General features: G+C 40.5%; 1 protein-coding gene across 1 annotated transcript in view; it reads left to right on the top strand.

The window, feature by feature from the left end:
- The window catches only part of LOC131404482 (peptidoglycan recognition protein 4-like), a 156,357-nt gene that overhangs the window by 105,629 nt on the left and 33,374 nt on the right, over positions 1-17,354 (top strand). The window lies entirely within an intron of this gene.

Here is a 17,354-nt window from a genome sequence, read left to right as displayed (position 1 = left end):
TGAGAAAGGGCATTGTTCACAAACCTGAGGTGAGGGGAGAAGGAGAGTGGACCAGCAGCAGGCACAGCACAGGGAGCAGGATTCTGGCTGCAGCGTGGGGCAGCCCCAGCCCAGTTCCAGTCTATTCCCTCCCTCTCCGCTCCCTGCCTCTCTCCCCTTTCCTTGTGGATTTGCCCCCTCTCTCAGTACCTGCACTTCCTACATTCTTTCTGAGTCTTTCCTTTGCTCACTGCTTTCTGCCCTCCTGGTCTCGATGGTAAGGTCCCACTCCAAGTAGCTGAGTCCTTCCAGGGAGGAGAATGCCTTTGAGAGGTAACTTGGGTCACATCTAACTAGGGATGACTCCTCCAAAATGGAAGATGCTCAGCTTCTGAGGTTCCTGTTAATAATGGAAGGAAAAAATTCCAAGAGAGAAATAGTAAAAGGGCTGAGGGTATTGAGTCTGGAAAAGAGAAACAGAGGGTCATGACAACTGCCTTCAAATATTGCCGAGGTCTGGGGAGAGGAGTCCACTCCACAGCAAGGCCACCCAAACCCTCTCTGAGGGCTCATCTGCTGCCCTCCGGGTCCTCCCCACACCCCCACTCTGCCCCCCAAGCATCTTACTTGCATTTTATATCAGCTGTTCATTCCCTCAGTTAGGAAATGGTAACTCAATTCAACTCAACCAACATGGGTCAGGTGCTCATTTGTTCAGCAAACATTCTTTGAGGACCATGTGCATGCAGGGCACCATCACAGGTGCTGGGCCAACAAGACACAGCAAGTCCTTGCTCTCTGGGAGCTTACATCTAAGGCAAAGTCAGACAAGAAGCAAGTCAAAGAATAAAAAACAGATAATTTCAGATGGTGATGAGTTCCTCAAAGAAAATGAAAGAGAAGCCATGATTGAGTGACTGCTAGGTAAGGTGGGGAACCACACAGGGCCTTCCCAGAAGGTACCAATGGAAATGAACCAGAAGGACAGAAGCATTGGGAAACTTCAGGGGGTTAATCAAGTAAGTGACATGGGACGATTTCTGTTTGGAGGAGATCATTCTGCTGCTGTGTGGAGGAAGAGTTGGGGGATCTGGGGCAGAAGCTTGGGGACCAGTGATGAGGCCGTTGTAGGATTTGTGGACCCCGATCTGCATGTCAAACACCAGGTCCCCTGTCCTCAAGGGGCCCTCAGATTAACGGGGCTAACAGAACCCAAAAAGATATTTTCGATACCATGTTGTGGGCAAAGGCAAGCACAGGTGGGTGACAAGCACAAGACACCTTGGGAGCACAGGGAGGGCACTTTTTGTCCGTCTTTTTGGCTAGGGTGGAGGTGGAGTGGAGGGAAGGAAGGTTGAGGAAAATCCTGAGATTAATGCTGTGTTGAGTTTTGAAAGGGTCAGTGTTGAACTTCTGCATGTCCAGAGCTGTGTTAGGTAATGAGAGAAATCAAAGAAGCGGAGGAAGTCAGGGCCTCGCCTTGCAGATTTTCTCAGTCTAGTCTGTTTTCCTCCAACTTTGAAAGCTTTTTATACGTGCCAAGTTAAAATGATGAGTCTAGCCATTGTTGCCCCAGGGGCTTCTGGTAGGCATCCCATTGAATCCAGATCCTTCTTCAGACTTCTGAAGCCCCAGTAGGCAAGTTGGCTTGGCTTGCCAGCAGCCTGCCTGAAATGTCTTCCTGAAGGGTCAGGTGTTGTACACACAGCACCCGAGAAAGTGGCATTGGTGTCCCTTATTGTGGAATAATGCCCTTGCCGAGAGGGCTCTGTCAGAGTAACGTCTTCGCAGGAGCCTGAGTGCATGACAGGAAGGTAAGTCCCAGAGTCCCTAAATAACTCTGGATGCGGGTGGATATGTGGCGCGTGGGTGAGATCCCTGGAGGATGTGACGTTCTGGTTGGGCCTTGGTGGACAAGCAGGGGTCCTAGAGCTAAAGAAGGGCCCAGCAGCCTGGTGCCTACAACAGAGTAGACACTTCTAAAATGTTTGTGAATGAGGTAAGGGAGGGCACTTTAGACCAAGAGAATAATGGACAGCAGGTACAACATTGAGAAGTATGAAAGTTCATGGGGAAACTGGAGAACGTTCTAGAATGAATGGAGACTAGGGCTCATGGTGGACAGGAGGCTGATGGAGACGCTAGAGAGGACAAGTCCAGGCTCTGAGATCCTGTGGTTCTAACAGTCCTCGTGTCCCTCTGCTTGTTCCATGGTTCCTGCCATGGTCAGGGGACAAGGCTTTGCCTTTCCGTGGAGGCAGTAGAGGTGACCTAGCCCAACATGCACTTTACAGGTGGAGAGATGGAGGTCAGAGCAGGGAGGTCACTCGCTCAAACTCTCAGAGCCATGAAGCAGGTGAGCTCGGAGTCTGACCAAGCGCTCTAGATTCCAGGTTGAGGGCTCTTTTTATGGCCCTCAGGTGCTTCTGACTGATAGATTTTGACCAATTTGTGGGGCCCTTACAATCTTTCTAAATATGATTTATGTTCAATTTGTGGTTCAGTTGGCTATTTTGAAACAAAATCGTGGCTGGTGAGTGTTTTCACAGCAGTAAATAATCTGAGTTTTGTTTTGGTTGGTTGCTTATTGGTTTCCACCAGCTCAAATATTTCATATCCATCAGCAGGGGTCACAGATATACATGAGGCATGAAGCAAGGATTCCAGATTGCAGAAAACAGGTTGGTTCAGTTTAAAGGCCTTTAGGGGAAGACAGAGCCCCACTGCCCTCGGTTACTTGTCTAACACTGGTCAACTTTAACATCCAAGTTACCCCTAAATATAATCTCAGTCTTTGCTTTGGTTTAAAATAACCTTTACCTGTTGTGGCTGCAGTGGAGAGAGAGTGTCTGACCTGCTATCACTACTGCCTCCTACATAAATTAGCGTCTATCTTTTAATGCTAATATCTGTTGAGTGCTTACGCGGCATCAGGTGCTGTGCTAAGTGCTTTACAAGTTCTGTTAGATGATCTCATCCTCAAATCAACTCTGGGAGAGAGGTGCTACTATTGTCCCCAGTTTGCTGATATGGAAACTGAGGCTTCAAGCTTTTAAGTAATTTGTTCAAAGTCTTACAATTAGGAAGTGGTAAAACTAGGATCCGAACCCAGAAATATAACTTCTGTCCTCATACTCTTGGCCAGGACCCCTTTTAGTGCCCAAGAATACCCTCCTTTCTACCCTTCTAGATCCTACTCAAAGGTCTCTTTCATCCCATCCGAGTGTCTCAAAATGTTAACATTGATGACACCTAGGTGTTCACCTAGTCTAAACTCTTCAAAATGTATTTCTTGAATTCCTTTGAATTCTTCAAGAAGGAAGAAAACAGAGGTCCAGAGAGGCAAAGTGATTTATTCAAGTTCACCCAGCAAGTGAAGGCTTTCCCTGAATGCTCCCTCATTCTCATTTGGTTATGGAAGCCTTCCAGGCTTGGGCCATTCCAAGACCACCTTCTCTGGGTCCTGAATTCCTTCATCTTCTGCCAATCCCACTTTACCCCATCGTTAACCTTTCCACCTGACCCCATCCCCAGGACAGGGGTCTCCACAGGCTCATCTTCCTCACATACTTTCCACACTTTTCTCCTTCCTCGGCTTTGCCTCAGCTCCACATCTCACAGACACAGTAGTTTCCTTGGGTGGGGGGTCCAGCAGACCTCCAACCCCATGCCTCCTTGGTCAAGATTTGTCACTTCCTGGCTTCAGTCCTGAATCCCAGCTTTCTACACATCGTCTCCACAGAGGTTTACACTCAATAAACTGAAAGACAAACGCAGTCCCTCCCCTAATATAAAGCTCCCCTTCTCACTTTTCCTCATTTCTGCCATACCTGGGCTCCAGTAAGTTACCTAATCTTCCTTAAGTTTTGTCACAAACCTGCCCTTCTAGCTTGTTCTTCCAGCTGACCAGGAGGGGACAGCCACTGGAGGGTCCGCCAGAGTCCAAGGCTGTGCCCTGGCTGCTGCTTCCGTGTTGTCTTAGTCTGCTCCAGCTGCTGTAAGAAAATGCCATAGACTGGGTGACTTAAACAACAGACAGTTATTTCTCACAGTTCTAGAGTCTGGAAGTCTGCAATCTGGGTCCAGCATGGTCGGGATCGTGGTGAGGGCTGTCTTCCTTGCTTGTGGACAGCACCTTCTTGCGGTGTGCTCACATGGCCTTCTTTTGAGGTGTGTTCATGGAGAGAGAGAAATCTCTCTCTTCTTCTTCTTATAAAGGCACTAATCCCATCACGAGTGTTCCACTCTCATGACCTAATCTAAACATAGTTATCTCCAAAAGGCTTCATCTCCACGTACCATCACATTGGGGGCTTGGGCTTCAACATATGTGTTGGGTGGGTGGGGGGGACACAAATATTTAGCCCATAACTTATGGGTATGCTGATGGTAGTCCCAACTAAATGGAGTGTGACTCCAAATGGGCACCCCGTCTATCCCAGACCTGACTCAGCACCAGGCAGGGGATGGAGGGCAGGGAAGCCCCCAAAGACTTCTGCTGAATCAGATTGAATGCACTTCTCCCTGGGGCACACTGTCCCAACACCTGTCCCTTAGGGAGATTTTTCCTGCCCTCTGAGGCCATGCTCCTTCCTCTCTTCCCCTGGGACCACTTCCAGGAATTCAAATGAATAGCCATATTGATTTCCATACATTCACTCATGTAACAGATATTTATGAAAGTATACCACATGACAGGGACAACGTTGATGGTAGTGACACAGCGCCTGCTCTCAAACACCCTAGTCCACTGGAGGAGACAGACGTTAAACAAACAGCACAGCAGTGGCTACGGACACACAACTGGAAAGAAGAGCCAAGAAGGAGAGCAGCATGACCCTAGGGGAACATTTTACAAACGGCCTGACCTAGATCAGAGTGGAAAGGGAGTCTGGCCAGAGAAGTCTTACCTCCCCTCACCTGTGTTGCACAGAGCTAGCTCTCTCTTTTCTGATCCTGTCTCCCTTGTTCCTCCCAATTCTTTCCTGTGCCCACCCCCCCACACACCATGAGAGAACCAAAGAAAGGTGTTCTTTACCATCCCATGTCCATGGACAGGGAAATTCTGCATCATTTTCCCCCTTTAAAAGTTCTACCCTAAATTCCATGACCAAGTGTTTACTCCTCCAGTGTTACCAAACCAAAGTGGGTTTGCTTCCTGGCGAGATAAAATCAGACTCTCCACCAGAAGTAGTTGTCACACAAAGTAGAGTTTATTTGCAGCAAATAGGAGACCATGCAGAATAATTTCCAAAGCCGTGGCTCTCCGAGCAAAGGGAAGCAGGTGCCTTTTATTTCAGGTGGGGAATGAATATTTAGAAGGGAAGTTTTATCATGACATGTAGAGGTGGGTATTAGCTGGTGCAGGCATAGTCTGGAAACATGCTCTTACATACATTGCGTGTTATGCTAATAAGGCTTAGTCTCCTCCTAAGGCAGAGATTTTAGTATTAAGGTGAAGCAAACTGCACCTTTTGTTCATCTGTGGGCTGTCTGCACAAGCACTACCCTTGCAGCGGGGTGTGATCTGGTTCAGGTTGGTTGACACTGGTGTCTCTTCCGAACATAGCTCTGATAAACAACATTGAGGAAGTATTAAACACCTTTAACCTTCCTTTGAGCTGCTAGGGCATACACCAGTGACAAAATCCCTCCTGTAGTTTTTTTATCCTGCTCCTCGTTCTTGAGGGACATGGGCCGAAGGTCCATCTTTCGTAGTTGCTGTATGCTGCATATGGACGTTGTCATCATAGGGACCAGTAGAGGAGCAGAACTTCCCCCCAGCTAATCTAAAATATGTTTGCGGGTCACCAGGAATTTTCCCAAGCTGTTCATACCCACGTGTAACCACCATTTGTACTTTTATTGCTTTAATGCACTTTGTCGCAAACAGCACCAAACAATTAAATATGCAGGTTCCAAACAGTAATAACAAGAGTAGCATCGCTACAGATTTCAACAGGGGCAGAAAGCAGGTAAGACTAGGTATAGGCTTTTTTATTATTTTTTATATTTGGGCATGCACCAATTCCCCAGAGGGGGCTGGGAGTAGGGTGCTTTCAGTTCTCAATGATTTCAAATGAAAAGGATGGGAAAAAAATGGGAAACATTAGTTTGGAGATTTGGACCAGATATTTGAGGAAACTGGAAGAGTCCAGAATTTAGTCCAGTTTGCAGATAGAAAACAAAAACCTCAGAGACAATTAACAGAACTAGAATTTATCGTCCACACATGTGCATTATAGTTTTTACTGAAACATAATTTTTTTTCTAAAACTGTCCTCATTTTTACCAAAGATAGCCAATTTCAGACTCATTGGTTTGCAAAATAAGTCTAATTTTAATCAATTTGGCCCAATTGTTTATATAAGTACAGCAAGAATAGCAATTGATCTATAGTCTATAGATCTATAGTCTATATATCTATAGACTCTTTTAAATCTGTTTTGCTGAAACTTTTCATAAGGAATTTCAGATTTAACTTTAAAGGCCTCTTGAGGCCAGGCCAAGCCAATGACTTGTCATCAGATTCCACCTGCAATACCTAATGATTTGGGTGAATTGGTCCCTTTTTGAGGTTTTCAAAATAATCTGAAGTTTTTGCATCTGCTAGGAAAATGACCTTCTTTATCTGGTAAGGTTACTGGGAACCCTGTAAGCAAGGTACCAGGCCAGTATTTCCAAGTGGCTTTATTTTATAAAATCCAATCTTTGTTTCTTAGCTGTCTGGTTATATCCAAGTCTGTAGTTTCTGTCAAATATGACATTCCAGTTAAAGCTTTGGTAATATGACCAATGCTTTTAATCATGTCCTGCTATAAGGAGATCAGATTCTTATTGAACTTTTGTAAATAACTATTTTGCCATGAAAATAAGGATACTCACTCATCAAGAGTTTAAATTCTGGAGGGATCAGGTAGGGAGACATAAATGTTTTAATTCTGTTCACAAATTGCTATAAGTCATAGTTAGCTTAACAGAAATGAGAAAAAAGTTTCCTTAAATCTGGGTAAACAAAACATCAAAAAATAAGCAACATCTCAAGAGAAAAAATCATAAAAATTATAATTATCCTCATCAGTTCATCCAGTCTTATGTAATCAGTTCTTGATCTTTTGTTAGCAGTTTTATGAAGCCATCAGTTTCTCCATTAGAGTTTTGTAATTTTTCACCCAGCTCAGTTTTATAATCTGAAAGTTTATCAGAAATCTGCACCCTAGAGCAAGTGTTAGAGTCCTTTTCATGAATCTTTCTGAAGATGAAACGTCTCCAAAAAACATCAGAGTAAAACAACAACTATATGCAACTGACAAAAGACAAGAACAATTGACCAAAAAACTTGGCTATTTATGTGACATACAACCCTGTAAGATAATAACTAGAATTATGACTGACAACCAGGACAGATCAGAATTTTAGCAATGTTATATAATTTCTTAAAAACATATATTAATAACATTACTTACACAGTATAACATAAGAGGGTTTGACATTATTTATTTGACAATGCTTCCTATGTAATTTTATATATTAAATAAGCCTAATTAGTTTAGTACCTCCCTTTATATAGGAAGAGAGAACAAATTTTTTTGATAAGTCCCAGAGGTCTTCTGAAAATTCTGAGAGAAATTTTCATGTCAAAAGAAAGACTATGTAGGATATGATTTTTGGGGAAGCTTATCAAAAAATATCAAAAAGTTTTAAAACACTTGGTCAAACAAGATCAAGTATTTGTTGATCTTGTATTGCTGTGAAACAATGTTTAGTTCTCCACTTAATCGAAGTGACACCAAGATGATGTCAAAGGCAAACATACAGAGTTAGAGAGATTTCAACCTTTTAGAACATAGGAAATTATTTTGACAAAGCATAGAATTTCTGTCTTTTAGACAGATTTTCTCAAAGGTAAAGAAAAACATTTCATAATCTTTTTATCAAGAGCAGACTAAAAGTCCAGGAAATTATCCTTTTTTAAGAGAGAAAGGAAAACCAACTTTTATTTTTTTTTACTGGCTTACTTTTGATATTAAAACTTATTTATTTAACTAAATTTATTTTAATCTTAACCATGAACAAAATTTTTTCTTTAGGGTTTCTCTTCCACAAACCTTTTATAACTTTTTTTTTTATGTTCAGAATTGTTCCATGCCTTTTTTTTCTCCTACTACTTTAGGACAAATTTATCTTTTTTTTAACAAGACAAACAAAAAATTTTCATTTTTATACTTTTTTACTGAGAACATACATCTTACTTTTCTTGATTACAAAGATGTTTTACTTCTTAAGTTTCAGTAGCTTTAAACACATATATTAATTAGAATTTTTGACCCTTACAGACCTTAATTTTTAGTTAAAACTAAGAATTAAGAAATTATGAACTGTCTTTTCCATTAGCATTTTGTGGCTCAGCAAATTTGTAAGTGCTTTTTATGATTTTTAGAATCATAAAATTTTTATTATACAATGTTTTAAATAAAATACAAAACATGTTTGTTCACTAATAGATCCAAATACCTTTTAGTTTCTCTGTAATAAGATGGCAAAAGTGGATAAACTAATATTTAGTAATTAATATCTTAATTAAAAATGACCTAGATATTTAATGATTTTTTTATCATTTAATTTAACTGAGCAAAACTTTAAAGTTTCAAATTACTAAGGGGATTTTGGAAGTTAATTTAAATACCATAAAATACCATAAAATATAATTATTGTTAAAAGTTTATCCATAAACTCTTATCTCACTTATATCTAAACCATTTGCTTTCAACAATCACGTTTAGATTACTCACAAAAACTTCACATGACATTAAAGCAGTCAGCCGTTATCTTAGGTTGTTTTATGTATGTACATCATAACACATAATTGTTCTTAAAAAGTTTCCAAAACACTTTTATCTTTTTTTTGACAAATTTTGTAACAGAGATAACGTGAGCTTATTTGACTAATAAAGCCTATATATTTACATCATATCATATGTGATAACTCTGAGGATGTGTCTGTTTTAATCAAACCAACAAACTTAAACAAGTTTTTATTTACCAAAGTTATTTTATATTATGTTAACTTGAAAGACATCTGGGCTAGTTTCTACTATGTTTAGAAATAATTTATATAAGTACTTATTGCAAGCCAATTAAATAGAGCTCTCTTTAGAAATTATATTATCTAGACACACATACATACACATATAGACAGACACGAACAGAGATTTTTAGTACCTTAGCCATGTTTTAGGTACAAAACTCAAAAGAATGTTGGATATGGACCTGTTAAGATGCCTAAGATTTTTACTAAAGATTCTTTTCTTTTTGCTGTAAGGATCCTTTTTATAGCTGTTTTGAAGTTGTTTTATTTTTTTAGAAGCTTTTGTATATTAATCAAAGAATGCATTTCATTGTGTGAGGTTTTGAATTCTCTCTTTTAAGGGTGACCCTTAAGGTGGACTTATCTGAAACAAAGATTCCTCAGAATGGCCAATACAATTTTAAAATATCTCAAAAGTTCTCTTATTTTTACTTGTTTAATTTAGATCTGGAATTTAAGGGGAGTTGAAGTAGGGGAGCTCAGCAAGAGAGGAGAGGGGAGCAGGTTTGGTTTTATTTTGCTAGCATGGTTGCTGGTACAGCTGATGCCTTCCAATTTGGAATTGTTTTCTCTTAAAGAGGCAATAGAGGATTCCTAATCTGGTTTAGAAGCCTGTATGTACTGGCATAGTGCTGACAGTCCGTATGTCTCTAGCTCAGTCTTGGTGTCATGGGGGCCAAGCTGGACTGGGCTGGGCTGAGCACAGAGCCCTCTCATCTAGGTGCCTCCTCAACCTCAGGCTGCCTCTCCTGCCACTGTCACTGCTACTGCCAACCAAGAGTGCAGTGGCTGGAGAGAAATTTTTTAACAGAGAGTGAAAGAGAAAATAAAACTGGTGGATGTGGGGTTTCACCCAGGGACCAGCGATAAAGAAGGCAAGGAAAAGACTCAGTGATTCCAGAGACATTTAACTCCATCTAAGGGAACCTATCCTTTTGTCACAGACACAACTCAAACACAAAAGAGGACTTGAATGCACACCTGATCACCTCAGACTTGACTAATCAACAGATGGATCACTCCTGTTTCCTGAGTGATGCAATCCTTTTTCAGACATTACTATTTAACAGATGGATCACTCTCATTCCCTGGGTTGAGCAATTCTTTTCACCACTTCCAGAAGCTAGGCTTAAACAGACTTTGTGAGACAACTTAAAGAAATAATTCTTGTAGCCGTGCTCTGGGGTCGGTACCACTTACTTCTGTTGAGAGATCCTCTGAGCAAAAGTGCTCAGTGTGGCTGCTGGGCTTCCCGATGGGGTAACGACACTGAGCCAGCAGCACAAGTGCCAAAAAGGGAGCCCTCCTGATAAGGTCCAATCCTTGACCCTCTGTGGCATGAACGGGCCAGTCCAGATGAGCTGCCACAGCCTATTGTCCTGACTGTTGGGAATCAGGTGGCCAGAGGAATGGAACCTCAGAGGGACAGAAGTCCCTTTGTGGTCACCAAATTTTTTACCCAACCAAAGTGGGTTTGCTTCCTAGTGAGTTAAAATCAGACTCTCCACAAGAAGTAGTTGTCACACAAAGTAGAGTTTATTTGCAGCAAATAGGAGACCGCATGGGATCATTTCCAAGGTCATGGTTCTCTGAACAAAGGGAAGCAGGTGCCTTTTATTTCAGGTGGGGAATGAATATTTAGAAGGGAAGACTTATCATCACATGTAGAGGTGGGTATTAGCTGGCGCAGGTGCAGTCTGAAAACATGCTCTTGCATTCATAACATGTTATGCTAATAAGGTCTAGGCTCCTCCTAGGGCAGAGATTTTAGTATTAAGATGAAGTAAAGGGCATCTTTTGGTCATGTCCAAGCCTTCTCTGCAAGTGCTGCCCTTGCAGTGGGGCTCAATCTGGTTCAGGCTGGTTGATGCTGGTAATCTCTTCCCAACATAGCTCTGAAAAACAACCTTGAGGAAGTGTTAAGCATCTTTAAAAGTCATTCAAGCTGCTTAGGGCACACAGTGGTGACATCAGGACACTTAACTGACCCCAGCCCCCAAAACTGGACCCCTCTCTCCTTCTCCACAATACCCTGTGCTTCCTTCTGCTAAAATGAACATGACACTGTAAGCGGATTTCTATTGAGGTTCCACTCAGGTTCTCCTCACCAGAGTTGAGCATCTTTTTAAGGCAAGGACTTTGTTTCTCATCTCTGTCTTCAGCATTCAGCTCAATGTCTTAGGAAAAAAACCTTTGGAATAATCCTTGATTTCGCATTTCCCACCTTCAAATGTATCCCTAGTCTGACCACCCCTTACCACCGTCATGATGACCACCCTATCCCAGCCCCCTCATCTCTCAGATGGTCTCAGGCTACACTCTAATACTATCACTGTGAGCTACCTGTGACTATTGGCCACGTGAAATGTGACCATAGGCGTGGGGTGTGCTGTAAGTGCAAAATACACATTTGACTTCAAAGGCTTGGAAAAAGAGAAAAAATGCAAAATACCGCAATAATAATTTTCACATTGTTGAACTGAGAATATTTTTGATCTATGGGGTTTGTAAAATATATTGTTAAAAATAATTTCCTCTTCATTTTCACGTTTTTTACGTGAAATGCTGGCTTCAGGTAACTGTAAGATTACATCTGTGACCTAAGTTGTATTTCTCTTGGCCAGCACTGCTCTGGGGAATCCCCCTCGCTGGCCTCATTGCTTCCATTCTTGCCTGCCTCCTATAATCTCTTCTCCACAAGGCAGCCTTTTGAACCATAAATGAAATCATGCTCCCTGGCTCAAAATCCCCCAGTGGCTCCTTAGCACACTTAGAATAAAGTCCAAAGTCCTCCACAGGTCTATAAGCCCCTGCTCCCTGCTCCCTGTTTTCTGCAGATGCACCCCTCCCACCCCTCCCCATCTCAGTTCCTGACACAGCCATTCGTGCTGTTCTTTGAGCAAGTCAACCATGTGCCCACAGCAGGGCCTTAGCTTCTCTCTGCAGGAACCCTGGCCCCAGATGTCTGCAAGCTGCTTTCCCTCAATTCTTTCAGATTTCTGCACAAATGTGTTCCATGATCCTCACATTTAAAGCAGCAGCCCTCTCCTCCCCTCCCCCAAACTTATTTCCCCACTGTAGCTTTCTTCACATCACTTATCATTACCTACCCATGTATCATACGATATATTTTTATTTGTTTACTATTTGTTTATTTTCTATCCTCTCCTCAGTAGAATGCAAGACCCAAGAAGATGAGAATTTTGTGTCTTTGGTCTCTGGCTATCATCAATGTTCAGTGAACATTTGTTGAATGAATGAATAAATGAACAAATATAGACATTTAATAAGTAGTTGGTGAACAAATGAAGAAACAAAGAAGGGGGTCTCAAAGGTCTCAATGAGGACTGTCAGAGTAGCATGGGTGAGGTATTCTCCAGCTTGAGGACTGTGGGCATGGAAAGAACAAAGTGCACAGAGAATGTTAAGAACGTTTCAATAATAAATTTATTAAATCTCACTTCCCTCAGGCAAGGCTGGGCTTCAGTGAGAAGAAGGAAACATCTTTGTTGATGCAAAATAACCAATACCCATTCTATATATAAGAGAAATAAGGTGAGTTTTACTTGAGCCAGAGTGAGGATTATAACCCGAGAAGGGCTTTTCCAGAAAGGAAGGAAGCATTCCAGAGAAGCATCATGTTCAGTACAATCCCATGTCTTTTTAGAGCAAAGAACATACATTAGACACACCCAGGTTACATTTTCATCAAAGTTTCAAAGAGGTATTTAGTTGCAAATTAGCAAGTCAACATGAAGGGGACTAATATGGGCATTACCAATAGGGCATAGGAGGGGAAGTATGCATTCTTATCTTAAGAGAGTGCAGTCTTTACATTAATGGTTAAAGCAGGTGTACAATGTATGTTTGATAGGCCATAAGTCAGGGTTTTTTAGTTCAAGCTGAATCAGTTTTGAACCCAAATAGTTACCCCATATACCTCAATATGTGAAAATCTCTTGTCTTTCCCCCTTTTGATCAATAACCTTTGGATAGAAAGCATTGATGATCAAAATATTGTCCTTCGGTCCAGGGTGATTGCTTCCTACCCTGACTCCAACATGTCCCTCAGTGATAGGCTTTTATTTAATTGATTTTCCCAGTTATCCACTTTGGGGGGAAATACGTATAGTGGACAAGCATAGAGGTATATTTTAACAGGGGAAGTGTTTCATAGGTTATGTAATTTGTCAATTATTTTTAGATTATCGCACAAACATTGTACATGTGCTTTTACATGACTTCCTATAGTTACATTGTTTATAGCAATTATAGAACAGATAATTCAATACTTGAAATTATTAGTTTAAAAGTCAGTTCTTAGGCATAGTCTTTATCAGAAAAGGAAATTTGTCCAGGGTTGTAAGATCAATTGACCATCTCAAGTCGCTGAGCAATCATTACTATAGCCTGTGTGCCAGTCTTACAACACTGAGTAAAGAAAATAGTAATTATTTGGAATATTATGTGTAATTCAAGAATTCCAATGAATAATAGAAATAGGAATTGCAATCCAGATTGCAAAAGGGAGCCAATACCAGAAGGGAGTCAAGTAAACAAATTATGACTTGGTGTAGGGTCACTCACAGCATTCACCTACTTCTTCACGTGCCTTAGCAGAGATGACACATTGGAAGATTTGTCAGGTATAAAAACACAGCATTCAGTTTGAATGACTGCACACGTACCACCTTGGGATGCAGTTAAACTATCTAAAGACATTCTATTTTAAAGGGCAGCTTTTCTCATTAAAGACATTTCAGTATTTAATAAGACTATTCCTGCTTGATTATCATTAAGGTCTTGTTGAGTAAATTTAGTCAGGGCTTCTCTATGTGATATGACATCTTCTAGCCCCAAAGAAGGAACAAATATAGCTGTTAGGTGGTCATATCAGTGGAACACTGAATGAGCCCATCTGCCCTTAAGGAGAGGAAGATTGGCAACACTTGTTAGTTCGGGGAAAATCCTTCCCTGCTTCCAAGGGAAACCCAAGGTACAGTGTCCTAGCCATTGAGGAGGTAGCCAAGGCCAGAATTTTGTTCCATACAACCATTGAGTTCTATTAGGAGCCACCCAATAAATGCCTGGCCTTCAAGACCAGTCTGTTCCAAACCAATCACTTTCTTTAAGTATGATAGTGTTATGAAAACCTTAAATGGTAGAGTTATAAAATGGGATATGGTTTAAGCATTACAAGGGTTTAAATGAGGAGATATAAGGTTGGGAATACATGCCTGGTCCAGAGTCTTCGGACAGCTGTCTACAATGGATGCCGTCTTCTTCTCATCTTGGTTTGGAGGTATTTGTCTTAGTTAGTCAAAGTCAGGTGTCAGAAAGAGGAATTGAAATCCACTCAAGAAGAGGAGCCTTTTTTTAATGAGAAATATGAATCAATGAGTCTACGCTCTTTAATTTTGTAGTGCATGCATTGGTTAAAAGTACCTGTTATGGTTCTTTCCAATGGGGCTGCAGAGTCTTTTATTTGATGCCTCTTCCAATAAATAAATTCTCTAGGATGTAGTCCATGATCTTTAAGGTCTTCGTCTCCCAGGAGCTCTCTGTGAAAGGAATCAGCTACTAACCTTTCATTCCTGTCAAGCACCTCAGTGAGACCCTGACAATAATGTAATATATCCTCCTTAAGCAAAGTTGGTTCATGTGTTTCCTCATCTAATTGCATAGGCTGTCCTGTTATTATTTCAAAAGGATACATCCAATGTTTACCAAAAGGTGTAGGTGAAGTTACTAGTGGAAGAGCTTTTGGCCATGAGAGATTAAATGCTTCTTAAAGCTTTGCCAATTCAGTTTTGATTGCACTGTTAGTTAAAATGTTGCTTTATTGGCCAAATGTCACAAATAGATTTAATTATTTGTCCGGTGAAATGAGTTCCCTGGTCACTGTCTAACTTGGTAGGAATTCCTCAAACAGGAATTATCCTTTCCAATAATCATTTACCTAAAGCCATCACTCCTTTGCAAGGAAAGGCTTCAACCCAATGTGAGAACATACAGATCATTACTAAGATATACTTATATCCTTGAGATGGTGGCATTTTAACAAAGGGTCCCTTAGGAAAGGGAAAGTGGCCTGGTGACCCAGGAAGTGGTTTCCTGGGATTATATTTAGGACATATAGTACAACAAGCATATCCTTTATGAGTCACTGTGGGAGAAAGTTTCCAAAAGTATTGCTCTCCCCGTAAAATCATTTTTTCAGGTCCCCAATGGGTTAATTGATGTATATGATGGAGAATTAGCAATTGCATTCCAATAGACACTATGGTTTGTTGTCAAGTCAAAATCACATCTGTGTGGTGGTGTCAGAAATTCCCGCTTTTTGTTTCCACCTTTGTTTCTCTCCTTCCATGGTGATTACTTTTCTTTTCTTTTTCTTTTTTTGCTGAGGAAGATTCACCCTGAGCTAACATCTGTGCCAATCTTCCTCCACTTTGTATGTGGATTGCCACCACAGCATGGCCACTGATGAATGGTGTAGTCCATGCCCAGGAACTGAACCTGGGAAGCTGAAGCAGGGTGCACTGTACTTAACCACTGGGCCACAAGGCTGGCCCCCTGTGGTGATTTCTTGAGCCTGTAGAAAGAAATCCTTTACTGGGTTAGCAGAGTTAATAGAAAGTAGTGAGTATTCTCGAGGCTGGCCAGCATATCCAGCTTGATAATGCCCTTGCTTATCTTTTAAGTAAGACCCAGCTGTAAGCCAAATTAGATAATAGGACGCAGTCATGGTCGTTTTCCTCCTGTGGTGCTGGAAGCAAGGTGGAAGGGTTAAGATGGTGAATAATATTTAGCTAAACCATATAACCTAAGGTTTATCATCATTTACTTGGCAATGCTTTTCATGCAATTTAGCACACCAAACAAGCCTAATTAGTTTAGTGTTGCCCTCTTTATAGGAAGAGAGAAAAAATTTATTTGAGAAGTCCCAGGGACCCTCTGAAAATTCTCAGAGAAATTTTTAAGTTAAAAGAAACACTTCCTATAGGATTTGAATTTGGGGAAAGCTTGTCAAAAATATCAAAAGGTTTAAACAATTGGTCAATCAAGATCAAGTATTTGTTGATCTTGTGTCACTGTGAAACACTGGTCGCTATGAAATACTGCTTAGTTATCTATTTAACCAAAGTGGCAAGAGATATTGAAGGCAAACAGTTTTAAAAAAAGCCCTTTAGTTATTATAATAAAAATATTTCAGCCTTTTAGAACATAGGAAATTATTTTGACAAAATATAGAATTTCTGTCTTTTAGGTAGATTTACTCAAAGGTAAAAAAATACCTTTTATAATCTCATTATCAAGAGCCAACTAAAAGTTCAGCAAAATTATCCTTTTAAGAGAGAGAAAGCCAAATTCTAATTTTTGTACCAGCTTCCTTTTGATATTAAAACTCATTTACTTAAATTTATTCCAATCTTAGCCAGCTTGACCTTGCATAAAATTCTTTTCTCAAGGTTCCTTTTACACAAACATACTATAACTTTCTTTTGGCCTTCAGAATTTGTCCCATGCCTTTTTTCCCTAGTACTTTAGGACAAATTTATCTTTCTTAACAAAACAAGCAAAAATATTTCCCATTATTTATACCTTCTTTCTGAAAACACACATCTTACTTTCCCTTAATACAAAGATGTTTCCTTACTTATTTTTAGTAGCTTTAGGCTACTAAAGGGTTAACTATTATTAACCCTTACAGACCTTAATTTTTAGTGAAATCTAAGAATTAAGCAATTATAAACTGTCTTTTACATTAGCATTCTGTGGCTTTGCAAATTTATAAATATTTTTAATAATTTCTAGAATTACGCTACTTCATAGGACAATCTTTTAATAAAATACAAGACATGTTTACTAATAGACTCAAACATCTTTTAGTTTCTCTGTAATAAGAAGCCTAAAGTAGAGAAACCTATATTTAGTAAGTAATGTCTAATGTTTTATCTTATGTGGAAATGACCTAGATACTCAACAAATTTCTATCATTTAACTTAACAAAACTCTAAGGTTTTTCTTTTTTTTCTATAATTTTTTTTTTATTTATTTTTTTCCCCCAAAGCCCCAGTACATAGTTGTATGTCATAGCTGCACATCCTTCTAGTTGCTGTATGTGGGACGCGGCCTCAGCATGGCCGGAGAAGCGGTGCGCCAGTGCACACCCAGGATCCGAACCCGGGCCACCAGCAGCGGAGCATGTGCACTTAACCACTAAGCCACGGGGCCGGCCCCAAAACTCTAAGGTTTTAAGTCACCAAAAGGTTTTGAAGTTATT

This window comes from Diceros bicornis, chromosome 4 (genome assembly GCF_020826845.1).
Source record: "Diceros bicornis minor isolate mBicDic1 chromosome 4, mDicBic1.mat.cur, whole genome shotgun sequence".
In the NCBI taxonomy this organism is placed as follows: domain Eukaryota; kingdom Metazoa; phylum Chordata; class Mammalia; order Perissodactyla; family Rhinocerotidae; genus Diceros; species Diceros bicornis.
The sequence above is the reverse complement of the archived record's forward strand: the minus strand, read 5'-3'. Positions and strand labels throughout refer to the sequence as shown.